The 15,600-nt window shown below is 43.0% G+C and overlaps 6 non-coding genes across 6 annotated transcripts; 2 read left to right on the forward strand and 4 right to left on the reverse strand.

The window, feature by feature from the left end:
- Window positions 1–587: 587 nt before the first annotated feature.
- Window positions 588–658, reverse strand: trnav-uac. Its single transcript has one exon. It is a non-coding gene; the product is annotated as a tRNA-Val (tRNA).
- A 3,715-nt stretch (window positions 659–4,373) lies between these two features.
- Window positions 4,374–4,446, reverse strand: trnav-uac. Its single transcript has one exon. It is a non-coding gene; the product is annotated as a tRNA-Val (tRNA).
- Window positions 4,447–6,611: 2,165 nt separating this feature from the next.
- On the reverse strand, window positions 6,612–6,684 carry trnav-uac. The gene has a single exon. It is a non-coding gene; the product is annotated as a tRNA-Val (tRNA).
- A 518-nt stretch (window positions 6,685–7,202) lies between these two features.
- trnav-uac lies at window positions 7,203–7,275 on the reverse strand. The gene has a single exon. It is a non-coding gene; the product is annotated as a tRNA-Val (tRNA).
- Window positions 7,276–10,544: 3,269 nt separating this feature from the next.
- trnav-uac lies at window positions 10,545–10,617 on the forward strand. The gene has a single exon. It is a non-coding gene; the product is annotated as a tRNA-Val (tRNA).
- Window positions 10,618–10,990: 373 nt separating this feature from the next.
- trnav-uac lies at window positions 10,991–11,063 on the forward strand. The gene has a single exon. It is a non-coding gene; the product is annotated as a tRNA-Val (tRNA).
- The last annotated feature ends 4,537 nt before the right edge of the window (window positions 11,064–15,600 follow it).

The following is a 15,600-nucleotide window of genomic DNA, read 5'->3' on the forward strand; positions in this document are numbered from 1 at the left end:
AATCACAAAAGGAAAGCAGCTCTTTGGTTTTCATTTAAACACCGTAACAGGATTTAGAGCTTCAAGTCTTGGATACATGGATTTGGTCGGATAGGTCGCATCTGTGAGCTGCCATCTTTAATCTTCCTCACTGATACTGTCTGGGTTCAAGTCCGGGCTTCAGCTGGGCCACTAGAGACCACTCTTGGAAAAGTCCTTGTTATTTTTGAGCTGGACTGAGCTCCTGGGAACGTTACAAGCTTTAGAAACACTTAACCAGATGTGTGCATCGAATGTGATTGTGGAGACGTACTGACAGTTTTTGCTCTAACATCCACTGTGAACTCTGGGACATTAATAAATCACATCTCGGATCTCTTAACTCAGTGTGAGAAACAACAATAACATAAAGTTTTAGTAACTTGGACTTCCTCGGGACTCATTCAGCACAAGTTGCTGGTCCAACCAGGACACATGAGCACGTGGGCGGGAGGAGCTGGGAATCAAAGCACCGACGCTGAGATTAGCGGACGACCTGTCGCTCAGTACAGGTAACATTTCCCTTTGTTTCTGGTACAAAGCCACTTCAACTTCAGACAGTAAAGTTCTGGTTCCACTGGGGATTGAACCCAGGACCTTCTGCGTGTAAAGCAGATGATGACCACTACACTATGGAACCTCTACCGTTCCTGCTGGCCTACATGAACATGTACATATTAACATTGAACATATTATGTGTGATCCATGCACGACTGCAGCTGGGGGCTCCCCGCAGCACCACGCAACTTTCTAAATTCTTCCCTCTCATGGAGAAAAGAAAAAGGTCAGGTCGCAAACACAGCCGCAGAAGGTATAATTGTAGCAAAATGTCATATGATAATAATATTATTATTATTAATAATAACAAACATGCCTGATACTTTCACAGTCGGCCTACATGCTTACAGCTATTAATGATTCAGAAAGAATCACAGTCTCCCCTCCATCCTGTCAGCAGCGCACTTGGTGTTAATTAGAAGGACGGCCATTTTATTCAAACCAAGTGATAAATATGCTAAATAGAGTATGATGAGCTGGATACCATATTGTGCCAGACAGATTTTACTTTAACAAGAGAGTATTAAAATACTCCTTTGTCTGTTTTATTATTTATTTAATTAGTATTGATTTGTCACCGGGCCGGACAGGGGGCAGACACGGGGATGGGGGGGCACAAACAGACAGCACAGAGAAAGGACAAGACCTGAAGAGAAGGGGGATGGAAGGTGGGGACAACAGGGAAAAGCAGAGGAAACACCAATTGCAGAAAGCAACGAAAACTGCAATAGAACAGAGAGGGGGCTTGGGAGGAGAAAAACAACAACAACAAACAAACACAAACAAAAAACAATAAAATAATAATAATAGTAAAAGACAACCAGCCGAACAGCAGCAATAAACAGCTGACATAGTAAGACAACTAAGAGAGAAATGAAAACAAGAAACAGTCACACACACTAAATACGCAACACAGCACAGCCACGAGAGCTGGAATAATAATTAATTTAAATAAGTAAGTGAAAGAAAAGCATCAGGAATAATTCTACCAGGGACAACCTAAATTTGTTTGTGTCTGTGTGTGTGTGTGTGTGTGTGTGTACATGTGTGCGCATAAGCCTGTTAAAGAATGTAGTTGTTAGTGAGAGTAGGACGCCACGACTGTGCCACACCGACCCCAGCAACAGGCAGGCAAGAACCCCAGTAGCCAATAGGTGGGAAAAGAAAAAAAATAAAAGACTCTCAGATGCACCGCGATGCAAATGTAGAAGACCCCGACCCAACCAACAGACGCCCCCCACAAAAATAAAAATAAAATAATAAAAAAATAATATAAAATTTATACATATAAATACGACCATCCAAATGCCAGTTGACAACACAATGCAGATGGAACGCAAGAGACGTAACCCGCGGGAGGGCAGTGCCCGACCGACCGCTGCGCGCACACAACATAGACCAGTGCTCCCCCCGAATCACCACCCCACCGCCGCACAGCGAACAACCAAAACGCCCAAATGCCACGCAATCATCAACACCAATGCACAATGACGAGCCCAACACGCGCACTGCGCGAGAACGGCGACACCCAATGCCCAGCAGCCCCCCGCGAATCCTGCGTGAGAGGTCGGCAAACGAGAGAGAGAGATCGCCAGAACACAACAGCGAAAGCCAGCGGAGAGAAACACCAGCAGCAAGTCCCAGCCCGGCAGCAAACGCGCCGCGCAGGTCACCGTGCATCTGCCAATAAAAGTCCGCCGCCCCCACCACCGCCGGAAAAACTAAGGCCGCCGGCGCCAGCCGACATCTCCCATGCCCAGCAGGCCACCAGGCCACCGTGCAACACCAGCCAAAACAGCAACGAGTCAAAATCAACCAGCTCAGCTGCATGCCGCCAACAACCCACCCACCCGTCAAGGGCCGAGGACTCCAGGCACAAACCCAGAACAAACCGGAGCACAGCCCTGCCCACACTGCACATCCCGAAAACTAACTATATACCTCAGTATCCAGAGGGTCCGACAACTGGCCGACAGAGAAATGGGGAAGCACGGATCCGAGGCCAACGAAGCAAAACAGGGACGCAAACTGGTCCCTCCAAGCCAACGAGGAAATGCCCCCCCCCGACTCCAATGCACAAACTAAACGCCCAGCAGCCATTCAGAGACCCTGCCCAGGGAAAAACACAATGCATCAAGATGCATCGACAATCGCCCCACAATCCCACCGCAGCCCACCAAACCGCAATCGGATCAACCCGCGCAGAGACCCCCACCCCCAGAAGCCAGGGTACCCTGCGCCCCCCAAAAGCGCAAAGGACCCAAGACCGCATGTCCAGGGGGAAGCTGTACCCCGCCCCAAGGAAGAACAGCAGAAAGCCGTGCCGGGAAGCTCCCCGCCGCCAGGGCGATAACGCGGGAGAACCAGGCCAACGGTCCCCCAGCCCAGCCAGAGGCATCCCTCCCCAGAGTGCAGGCAGAGCCCAGCCCCGGAGGCCGATCTCATCCCCGGACGGGGGCCCAGCCCCCCCAAGAGGAGCACCAAAACCTACCCCGACAACACCGGCCATGTGCCCCATATATATCGTTAACTGTGTATCCTTCTAGCTACATCAGTTTGTATTCCTCAGAAGTCAGCAAAAGTTGTAGGAAGCTATATTTCCAAATGTTTTTACATTTCTTGGCATTTTTAACATTTTCCTGAACAACGTTTGGGTAAAGAAGATGACTTTCAGAGATTGTTTACTGTAACCAGCTACCTAATAACCCTGACAAAACATTTCTACATCAAGTTACATGCCAGAGCTCGACAATAACGGTCTCTAATGTTCTCTAATCTGTATCAAGTGGCAGCCTCTGGGTCTGAAAACCACGCAGACAGAAGTAAATTGTTTTGTTAACCTTTTTGTTTTTTATAACGTTAACTATGATTACATTTTGTTTAGTTTTTTTTATATTCAGGATGTATTTAATAAACAATTAAACATGTTAAAAGAATAAAAGAATAACAACTTATAAGTCTTTGGTTTTGTTGTGACACTGATAAATAACTTTTGGAGGGAGGGCCAATAAGTTTCAAACCCACTGGCCCAGTTGCAAAGAAGTTTAACGTTGAGCCCTGCAGAACAAGCTTCAGTATTTGATACTAGTATTTATTGTTTATTGTGTGTGCTGCCATCATTCAGCTGCTACTCAAGAAGTTGGGATTTTTTCATATGAGTTCACAAGTAGGAAATCCCCCATGTGGGGGGGCAGGGTACTTTTTCTAGTTGGAGGTGAGGAAAGCAGCTCTTTGGTTTTCATTTAAACACCGTAACAGGATTTAGAGCTTCAAGTCTTGGATACATGGATTTGGTCGGATAGGTCGCATCTGTGAGCTGCCATCTTTAATCTTCCTCACTGATACTGTCTGGGTTCAAGTCCGGGCTTCAGCTGGGCCACTAGAGACCACTCTTGGAAAAGTCCTTGTTATTTCTGAGCTGGACTGAGCTCCTGGGAACGTTACAAGCTTTAGAAACACTTAACCAGATGTGTGCATCGAATGTGATTGTGGAGACGTACTGACAGTTTTTGCTCTAACATCCACTGTGAACTCTGGGACATTAATAAATCACATCTCGGATCTCTTAACTCAGTGTGAGAAACAACAATAAACATAAAGTTTTAGTAACTTGGACTTCCTCAGGGACTCATTCAGCACAAGTTGCTGGTCCAACCAGGACACATGAGCACGTGGGCGGGAGGAGCTGGGAATCAAAGCACCGACGCTGAGATTAGCGGACGACCTGTCGCTCAGTACAGGTAACATTTCCCTTTGTTTCTGGTACAAAGCCACTTCAACTTCAGACAGTAAAGTTCTGGTTCCACTGGGGATTGAACCCAGGACCTTCTGCGTGTAAAGCAGACGTGATGACCGCTACACTATGGAACCTCTACCGTTGTGTTGCAGAAGGTTTCCATTGAGTCTGCTGTCTTCTATTTACATCTGATTGACTTACAGATCTCTCCATATAATCAATGCAAGGTTGTGGCAAAGGTCTAAATACTTACTTAAACGACAGTTTAGATTTTTTTCTAAAAGTTGCTGAAATGTGTTTCCACTTTAGCTGCAGAAATTGTTTATTTTACACGACTGACGCTGCTCGATCAACAGCTGAGTCAGGAAAGAAGAGGGTATAAATATAAAAAGCCTCCTTTATACATGTTTTGTGGAAGGAAATGCATTCATCATGTTTTTTACTGGCAAACAGTGTGAACATGTTTGCAGAACTGCTGAGGCTGTGTCAGGCGTCAGTCTGCAGATACAGAAAGACTCTCCAGCTCTCCTCCAGGCTGCAGCAGGTACAACCAGTGCTGTCAGAAACTAATCTCTGCTGCTTCACTGTGTCTGAAAACTGTTTTAAAGCTCAGAAAGACATAAAATACCAAAGAGGTAGAGAGTCCGTCTTCCTTGGAGTCTCAGCAGAGATTACAGCTCCTACATCTTATAATTGTTCGGAGCGAGTGGCTCCTCGTACCAATTATAGCGCATTAGCAGCAGCCGCCAAAGTCATTTCATCACCGCTCATTGGGGAGCTCAAAAAAATAAAATATAAAAAACTCGCCTTCCTCTCGCTGCCTTCAGTCGCCCGCAGCAGCAAATGAGGATTTAAGATGGAGGAGATAAAATGAGATTTAAGGATTAGACAGAGAGATGTGAGTGAACTCTTGGTGACTTGTTTTAAAATGACAAGAGGAAGCGAGTACTGCTGCTGCTGACAGAAACACGGGGAAGATGGTTTAAATAAAGCCACACCAGAGAGAATCTTAGATGGCGTTAGCTGCATGTATTAATGATTCATATATCCAGTACATTTTATTATACTTCTGCATATTTTATCCCCATTTGGCGTCACTGAGCTGCACCTGTGTTGAATAAAGTTTTGGGCGTGAGTGTGAATCACGACAGGAAATAGCATCACCACAACGTTTTGACCTTTTCTCTTTACAGCGAATAAATATCACCTGCGTAAAGTTGGGGGAAATAACTCTGATGACATCATTATGACATCATTAGGGCTATTTTTACCCTGTTCAACAATTGTTACCGGCTGAGGAGGTAAAAGGACTTAACACACAGTCATGTGTGAAAATGTAGTTCTCCTTTAACAAAATCAGGAAGTATAAGGAGCATTTTTTGGAAATCATCATTCATACAGCACTTTTATGCAAAACACCTCCTACCGCTGGTCCAGCCAGGACACATCAGTACGTGAACAGGAGGAACCAGGAATCAAACCGCAAACTCCGAGATTAGTGGAGCAGTCGCTCAGCACAAGAAGGAGCTGGTTCCCATCACCTGGGGTGCAAAGCTGCATCTGCATCTTCAGACAGTAAGACCAAAGTTGGGGTTCTACTGGGGATTGAACGCAGGACCTTCTGCGTGTAAAGCAGATGTGATGACCACATCTAGAAGTCCGGGCTAGAAGTCTGAACAAGGCCTCAGTTGACTCCTCAACTGATTATAGTAGAACCCTGGTTCCTCTGGGGAACGACCTCACTGTGACATCATCATTACCCTATTCAGCGATTTCTACAGGCTGAGGAGGACTAACCAGGACCGGTAAACTGTCATGTGTAAAATCAGTGGAGTTCTCCTTTAAACTAAAGAATCAGGAACATTTTCATCATTCATACAACACAAGTTACTGGTCCAACCAGGACTCCTCAACACGTGCAGCCAGGAATCGAACACTGAGATCAGTGGATAATCTCTCGCTTTCGGTACGAAGCACTATGATAACACTATGACCACCTGAAGGTGTGCTGTGATGTAGGGAACCAAGACGTTAGCAGATCCTCTAAGTCAGTGGTCGGCAATAGGCGGTCCGCGGGCCAGAACCGGCCCGTCAGCAATAATATTTGGCCCGCCGTCAGATTGCTTTGATTGCAGAAAAATAAAAAAAAATAAAAAAATAAAAAGATTTGGCTTGCACACAACTTGTTTGTCCAGCACATCCTACAGATGCATGATTAGATCAAGAACTGGGGAATTTGGACACCAACAGTGGCAATGCCAAATTCTAACTTTGTTGATTTCACAAAACAACAAGGTCATGGTTCCACTGGGGATTGAACCCAGGTCCTTCTGCGTGTAAAGCAGACGTGATGACCACTACACTATGGAACCACCTGCTCAAAAATATCAACAGAGATGTTGAAATAAAGATTTTTAAGCAGCCAGAGCGTCTGGACTGAGAAGCATCTGCAGAAATCTGAGCATACTCGCATTTCAAACCACCTCCATGTGTGGCTCTGATCTGATGTGCAACAGATGTGATGACACCACACTACTAGCGTTTTAGCTGCGTTTCAGAACTGATCTCTGTCTGAGACAATATGTAGAAATCTGAGTAGAATCACATTTCAAGCCACTTCCAAATCAATCATGTGTTTTTTTTGTTGTCTACGATAATATCACGTGGAGAGGAGGAGCAAAGAATCGAAACCCCAACTAGTGTTGTCAAGATACTAGTTTTACCACCCCTCTGTACTGTCACTTTCATATAGGGTTGTTGTTTTTTGCCAGCATCCAATCACAAGTGACTAGAACTAGCCAATCACAGCACAGTAGGGCAGGACACGTCGAAACTCAATTGTTTTTTGGGTCAAAGCTACATCTGCAGACAGTAAGATTTATCAAAGTTCAGGTTCCACTGGGGATTGAACCCAGGTCCTTCTGCGTGTAAAGCAGACGTGATGACCACTACACTATGGAACCTCTGCAACCATATCACCTACCGGGCTGCAAAAACATATAGCACCACTGCAGAACATTAAACATTTTAAGAATTGAGAGCTGTTTAAAACGCATTTAAAACAGAATATCTGTACTTAAATTTTATGTTAACGTCTATGTGCATTGAGAATTGTGTGTAGTTTTGGAAGAAAGGCGTGGGTTTGAACTGCAGTCTGAGTGTAAAGCAGGAAATGTGCTTGTATTTTAGCAGAATTGTTTCAGGAGGTTGGTACAGGAATTACAGATTGTGGTCATTGTGGCTCCTGTTTCAGTGTTACTGTGTAAACAACTGACAAACAGAATTTAAACTTCAAAGATTAAAGTTTGTGCTTTATGTTTTTTAGGTTAGAGTGTTACAGTGTTTGCTTTCTGAGTGAGAACTGAGTTTATTTTCAGACATGTATGAAGTGTTTTGAGTGAGTTTTGGAGGTGAGATTAACTGTTTGGCCAAGATGCATGTTGGTAACGCTGACTGTGTGAGGCGTTTTATAAAAGTGGCTTCTGCTCTGACTGATGCAGGTTAGCAGTCGGAAAAAAACAACTGTATGAGAGAAAATCTGTCACATTTCAAAGGGGTAAAATGATTTCCAGACGACGCCAACACTGTGTGAGGCTTCATCCAAATTAGATAAATCAAGTAGGGATGAACTTTACTGTCAGTGTTTTGTCTCTGCGACAAACCGACTCACAACCAGCAATGTATCCCTCCACCACCACAGCTCAGCTACTGTACTAGCAGTGCGTACTGATTTGGCCTAAATGTAGTATGCAAACAAAAGGAAAATCTGCAGTATGCCAAAAAATACCCTGTTGTTGTAGTGATCGGACCAGTCTACCTCGCATACTGTGTCCGGAAAACGGCTAAGCACACTGCAAAATAAACTGATCTAACAGTTTCATACTGCATACAGCTATGAAACGCAGTATGCATTATGTAGTACGCGCTGCATACTGCGGTCGCCGATACTACGCAGTAGGTGGTTCCGAATATAGCCAGAGAGAATTTCGTGCAAAAACTAAAACTCCTACTCAATGTCATGGGTCGTTGGTGTGGCCCAGTGGTCTAAAATGCCAGAATTTAGATAAATATTACATTTTAATATTAAATTATATATTAATTAATTCCTCTTAAAGGAACAGTTCACCATATTGGGTAAAACGCTTCTTCACGTTCGAGCAAGAGAACCATTCCTTTACAACTGTGCAGACAATGCCTCTAATCTGAAGTTCATGAGTGGTTTTCATAGCACAAGGTTTTCATAGGAGTACAAACACACAAACACACAAACACACAAACACACACACACACTCCTGTGGTCTCCTGCTAGTTGTTTCCTGTCTAACCACAGTAACGTTCTCTGCCACCTCAGACAGCAGCAGCTTATCACCAGCAGCCAAACACAACCGACACACCGCTGCTGCTGAAGCAGCTCCCAACACAGTGTTCGTCAGGTATCTGAGCCGGGGGAAGTACCACCAGGCAACCAAACACGCTGCTGTAAAGGCGTCTGTGGTCACTGAGTCCCCGCTTTGCTTTTATCTGGGAAGCGTTGGATCTCCAAGCTTAAGAAGTCATTCTTCGCCTGTCCTGTCGACACAACACTGCTGCTAGTGCATTTGTTGGGGACTATTTTCAGCGGCGGATGAGTCCACATATGGTGCTCCAGTGAGTATTTGGGGCAGCAGGACAGTGTCTGTGGGACTGAGTCTAAATAAACGCCACACAGATCACACCATCCCCTCCCGCGCTTATTAAATATATTAAATAGGTGGTTTGAGCCTCTTGGAGATCCAGTTGGACTCCATAGTGAGAAAGAAACATGCTGCTCAGCCTTCTGTGCAGCCTCCCCAAACCACATACACACATACTTCCACACACACACCATCCCCCTCCTGCCCTCGGGGCCCCCATATGGACCCGATGGATGCGCCTTTTCAAAGCTGCGTGCACAGACATGAGCAAAAAGCCCTGCACATGACAAACAGTACAGTGCACCAGCAAGGTACTGTGCATGGTAAAAATATGTAGAGTGCAGTGCAGCATGGGGAGTTCATATAAAACAAGTCAGGTGAAACAGTAAGGTTGTGAAATTCAATCCAAGCTGGACATTTAATTATAACTTTCAGTCAATCAGACACTTTTGATTATTGGAGGTAAGAAAACGTCTGTTTTCTTGTGCAACTCTGGAGGCAGAGTTTTTACAGGAACTGCTAGACTGTTCAACATCACCTTCATACACAAGTTCTGTTTTAAAATGAATACGATCTCCGTCTACGCCAGCGATTTAGAGTTGATCTCCGTCTATATTAAAACAACTGAAAACGCACATCTAGTGGCCGTTCACCTACACTGGGCGTGCGTTTGCCGGTGTAAACATGAAGCAGATGGTCTGTTCTGTAGTTACAGAAGATTTGGCGAAAGAATAAAGTACTGCAGACGAAGAAAAGTAAACGGAGACGTGCACAGTACAAGTGTAGGCTGTGAGTCAGAATATTGTAATAAAAATACCAAGTCAAAAACTCTGTCAGTAGCATCATGTTTCTGCTTTGCATGACTTGAGAACCAAACATAAGCGTCTGCGTCATCGTTTCTAAAGTCCTCCGTTTTTGCCCGTCTTCACTAAAATGCTACTGGAGCTTTGAAACGAAAAACGGGGTTGGCAGCATTTTCAAACCTCTCCGTTTTAAGTCTTCATTTTCACCATTTTAGTCTGGACGGGAGGTGCAAACATAGCAAAGGGTCTCTGTTTTAAAACCAAAACGCAGTAGTATGGACGGGGCCCTAGACCCTGTTTTCCTATGTGTCCAAGTGACGAACAACAGTTTTTGAAACTGATCCAGTACTGAGCGAGCGACCTGCAGTCGGCCGCAGCGCATCGAAGCTGTAATCAAAGTCGTCCTTGCCACCCGTCAAATTACGTCCACTGAAGAGCTTGTTTTTGTGGCTGACAGGCTCAGATCGTTATTGTAAATGTCTCACAACTTTATGGAAAGGATCCCTGCAGAGAGAGCAAGATCCTTTTTGTTCAGCCAGAAACAGTCAAAGCCACCACATCTGTCACTGCAGCCCCCGTGTTCTGCAAAGTATAATTCATGTTTTTGTCAAGCGAGTGGGGGATTTCAAAGCGATATTGGTGGTTGGTTTTGGTCCAGATTGAAAAATACAGAGACTCGATAAGTATTGATAGAAAGAAGCCTCTCACAGAAGTCCCACTGTGTTTTATTCCAACAGTGACTTACCACATAAGCAAGGTTCCATAGTGTAGTGGTCATCACGTCTGCTTTACACGCAGAAGGTCCTGGGTTCAAACCCCAGTGGAACCAGCAGTTATCTAATCTGAAGTAGAATCAGAAAGGAAAGCTGAACTGAATTTTCTCTTTAAGCAAAACACTCTCTTAAAGGGTAAGTGTCAAAAAGCAAATACAGACTAACAGTCTTTGGGATATAATTTAAATGTTACAGTTAGTTCAGCACCACATTTAGATGCAGATCACTCTTTTACACTTGCTGTTTCATAGGGATGGTAACGCATGCTTTTAGTGCGACAGACCAGGGTTCAACTCCCCACTGTGACACATCCACCAAAGTGTCCCTGAGCAGAGGCGTACGACCTCTGACACATATAGCAACTGTAAAGTGCTCTGGGTAAAGGCGTCAGTTAAATGTATGTATGCATTAGCGAAATCCTTTATCAGAGGTTCCATAGTGTAGTGGTCATCACGTCTGCTTTACACGCAGAAGGACCTGGGTTCAATCCCCAGTGGAACCTGCCAGTAACTTATATGATGTTGAATCAAAAGAGAAAGTCTCTTTTTCAGCATCCGGATGAGTGACACGTTGGAGGTACTAGGTTTTCATGCAATACCCACAAGAGACTGTGTGCGCGCGCAGAGGCCTCGGGGGTAAACACAGCTCGGTGACAGTGCGGTGTGCGTGTTATCTCTGCACTAACTGCTGCTCTGTTCTGCAGACAGATGAGATGCTGAAGGACTGAAGATACTCCAACTGTGAACATGTCTGTGTGTGATTTCATCTCTTTGTTCCTCTCATAGCTTCACTCCAAATTTACATCAAACTGTCACTGCCCGAGACATCTTTTCCCCACACAGCATGTGCACAGCTAACTATAGCATGGTTTTATTATGGCAAAGCAATTTTATTTATGTACAGTAGTACATTTCTTTGCAAACTCGATGTGCGGACACACTGACTGTAACTAATCGTGAACCTGAGATGTGTTCTTACTTTGTCTATGATTGCATGGTATGGTAACCTGAACATTAGGGACAAAAAACACCTGAACAATATTGTGAAGGTGGCTGCTGAGATATGAGAAAAAACTCCTTTGTTCCCTGTGCAACAACCCTGCTAAATCGTCTCAGGTAAACCTCACATTTTTGAGATTGTTTTATGTTTTTATGGTGTTTTCAGAGTATTGTATGTACTGGTCACATTGTTTGTTTTTTGTACTTGTGATACTTGTATGTTTTTATCTTGTGCACTGACTGCAAGTCACATTATAATAAATGAACTGACCAGAGAAAAAAGGTTTTCTGTTTGTTTTTGAATGTGGACAGAGTTGTGCCAGAGAACCAAATGAGCAAAAATCACCTTCACCAGATGTTTAATCGATGTGTAAACACACAAAACCACGCGTACGCTTTTTACCTTTCACCCATGATATGAGCGCTATAAATAGCCATGAAATGGCAGCTGTTCTGATGCTGTTTTAGAACCTCGGAGATGCAACACAATCTGAGTCATTGCACTTCCTCCTTGCCGTTCTGTTCATTGACAGGTCTAACGAGTGTGTGCAGAAGTATCGAAAGACACATTGATGTTTAAGGGCATTTTTACATCCATTTATGGCGAACTGGCTTACATGAGGATTTATAAATCTGACAAAAGGAATGCATCTGTGTATTTCTGTCTTTATGTGTTCAGTTTTAATCTTGAATCTAAACAGTTTCGTCCATCTGGCCCCTGGGCCCTCTTCAAGTTAGTCTTTAAGACTATTTGTAGATGTTTCAAGCTGATTCTGTGTTCTGTCGACCGAATGACTCCACTGCCTACAAACATTATAACTGGACTAGTTGGTTATTTTGCTGCTATAATTCAAAGTGCAGAGGGAGTAGCAGTGGAGCAGCTCTCATTAATCCTCACTGACACATGAGATATCAAGTACTCAATCAGCTGAATGTGCACATCACCTGCCTGCACAAAGTCGTGTCCTCAACAGCACCGTGTCCCTGCAGTCTTATCTTTCATATCAAAATGTTATCTGACTTCACAAAGCATCACATGAACAAGGTGAGAGTGTCACATGCTGGTGGTTTGTTATTTCTAGAAATGTTCAGCCTGGATCTTCTTTTTTCTATATTTCAGTTTTGAGACACATGATTCAGCTTTGAGGACAAAAAGGCACGCACCGAGGGCAAGTCCTACAAAGACTCTTTACAGGAAAGACACCCTGCCCTTCCAAATTCCACATTTATCTTTAATACTTTTATCTTTTGTCATAGCCAGTAAACGATTATATTTATTTTAGGGCTTGGCACGTTAACGTGTTATTATCACGTTAACACATTAATTAATTAACAATTATAGCTTTGGTTTAATATTTGATTTGATTACATTAATGTTTAAGTTGAGATTTACAATAAATAATTTATTGCTGCTGTGTAAAGGGAACACTGCAAGTGTTTGCAAACCACATGTTATTACACTTTTGTGTATATAGCAGTACATTTAAATTAAAATTGTGCAATACACTACTTTAGAATTCATTATTCAATTTTACGCGTAACAATAACATTGTTCGCGATTAAAAAATTTTATCGTTGCCCAGCACTAATTTATTTACCTGTTCACACTTGTTGTTGCACTGATTGCATCCAAATTTGTTGCACATGTACAACAACAATAAAGTTTCCATTCTTCTATTGTCTACTTTGCAGTTTCAGGAGATTCGGCGAAAGACAAAATTACTAGTAGAGACGAACAAAGAACAGTAACTGAAAGTAACACGGGAGGACAAAGAGACTGTGGCAGCAGGAAACAGGCTGGGAGTCATCGCAAAGTAAATACGGCGACATGCACAGTACAAGAGTATTTGTGTTATTTACACAGTACAACATATTGTAATCAAAACACCAAACTAAAACTCTGTCAGTAGCATCGTGTTCCTGCTTCAGGAAGCCAAATGTGAATTTCACCCGTTTTAAAACCAAAACAAGGTCAGCCGCGTCTTCAAACTTCTGTTTTAACTGTTCGGATTAAACGTTTCAGTCTGGACGGCAGGCGGAAACGTATCAGAAGTTTTTATTGTTTTCTTTATTAGACTTTTACATGAACCACCAAATACAAAACCAGGCCAACAGGCAAGGCAGTGTTGAAGGAGAAGACCATAACATACCCCCCTTCATGACAGTAACGTTTTTTGGCGCTCTCCTAAATACAGTACAGTATTGGACACACACAAGAAAAAAACTAAATAAAAACAAAAGAAGGGGGAGGGAGGGGCCATGTCACGCACATGTGATCTACCAGACCTTTTAGCACAATGGTTGCTAGTCTAGTATCCATATTGTCTATAAAATACCTTAATCCTACACTTTGACCTGTACGTCAGATATTCCATAGGTAAGATTTTAAAAATGACCATATGCCACCTGGCAAATGTTGGAGGCTTGCAGTCCATGCATTTCAGGTGTATATTCTTCCTTGCACAAAAGTGAGAATACAAAACAGTCTTTTGGAGTGTGTGCTTTTAAGTTGTTTGGGTGGAGGGTCTGAGTTGTAAAACAAAAATGTGGTAGTGTGGATGGAGCATCACATTTTGAACAAGCACTGCACTTTACTCTAAAAAGCGCAGGGAGGCGTAACTCCGGCCCCTTGGAACGGGCACGGCCCTAGCATCACTACAACCGAAGCTTCAATCAATATAAATGACGTCCACTTTGATTCAAAGTTCTCAGCAAACACAGCAGTTGATTTGCCCTCAGATTATAAATCTGCACCTGAAATTTCCAGGTGTTCTGGTTTAATATGTTCTGGAAATCATTTGCTGTGTTTCCTCATGTTTTTGTGCCACTGAACACATGCTCAGTGTGTGTGTGTGTGTGTGTGTGTGTGTGTGTGTGTGTGTGTGTTACATCAGAGAGTCATTATGTAACACTGACATCTGCTGGGAACAGAGTGGGTGCTGGTGACGGGCTGCAGCTTCAGTGCTGCTGCCGTGGGTGTGCTCAGTGCCTGTTTGTTTACTTCAGTAATTACTTACATACTCAGTCCTGACAGAGGAGCCATCATTTGTGTGGCCATGTGTGACTAAATTCAAGCAAATTCAACCAATAAACACAGATAAATACAGCTCCAGCAGGATCATTTGAAAAGTCTTGTGAGTAAATTACATTATTAAGTATTTGCTGGTTCTGGAAAAACACGTAGGAACTTATGTTTAAGACGTGAAATATGATGTGAATTTATCAACAATGAAACCCTGCGATATTAGATGTAAAACTAATGTTTTCACACGTGATAAACATCTGAGACGCGTTTCATTATGTGACAAATTTACATGAGCATTTTTGGTATGTAGAACCTGCTACTTTTTCAGTTTCACTTGTTGTTGTCAACATGATTTAGGGAACTGGTTGGTAGTAATACTAACCGAGTAACCAATTAATTCAAAGACAATAAACATTACTAGCAGCCCTAAAAACCAGGTAGGCATGAGCGCATTGTAGACATTTTTATGTAATAGCATAAACGACTCAAACACATCATTGACCAACAAAACTGCTTGACTGAAAAAACTCACTGTGCCTAGTATTCAAAGGTCCAGTGTGTAATATTTCGGAGAATCTATTGACAGAAATGCAATTTAGGGAGGGTGAGCTGTGAGTGAGCTGTTGGTTGTAATTTGCAACTCTCACCACTAGATGACACTAAAACTTACACACTGAAAGCTGCATTGATTAAATTGTTGGCAACTTGAATTCACTGACAACAACAGTTTTATCTATGGAAGCCCATAGAAAAAGATCCTGTAAGTCATTATTACTTCTTAATTCATTAAATAATTAATTGAGATGCTAAGTGATTATGTTGAGAAGCTAAGTGATTATGTTGAGATGCTAATGCTAAGTGATTATGTTGAGATGCTAAGTCATTATTACTTCTTAATTCATTAAATAATTAATTGAGATGCTAAGTGATTATGTTGAGATGCTAAGTGATTATCTTGAGATGCTAATGCTAAGTGATTATGTTGAGATGCTAAGTCATTATTACTTCTTAATTCA

Source organism: Micropterus salmoides, unplaced genomic scaffold (assembly GCF_014851395.1).
Source record: "Micropterus salmoides isolate LMB-PRFRI ecotype aquatic unplaced genomic scaffold, ASM1485139v1 Ms_hic_scaffold_6, whole genome shotgun sequence".
Lineage (NCBI taxonomy): Eukaryota > Metazoa > Chordata > Actinopteri > Centrarchiformes > Centrarchidae > Micropterus > Micropterus salmoides.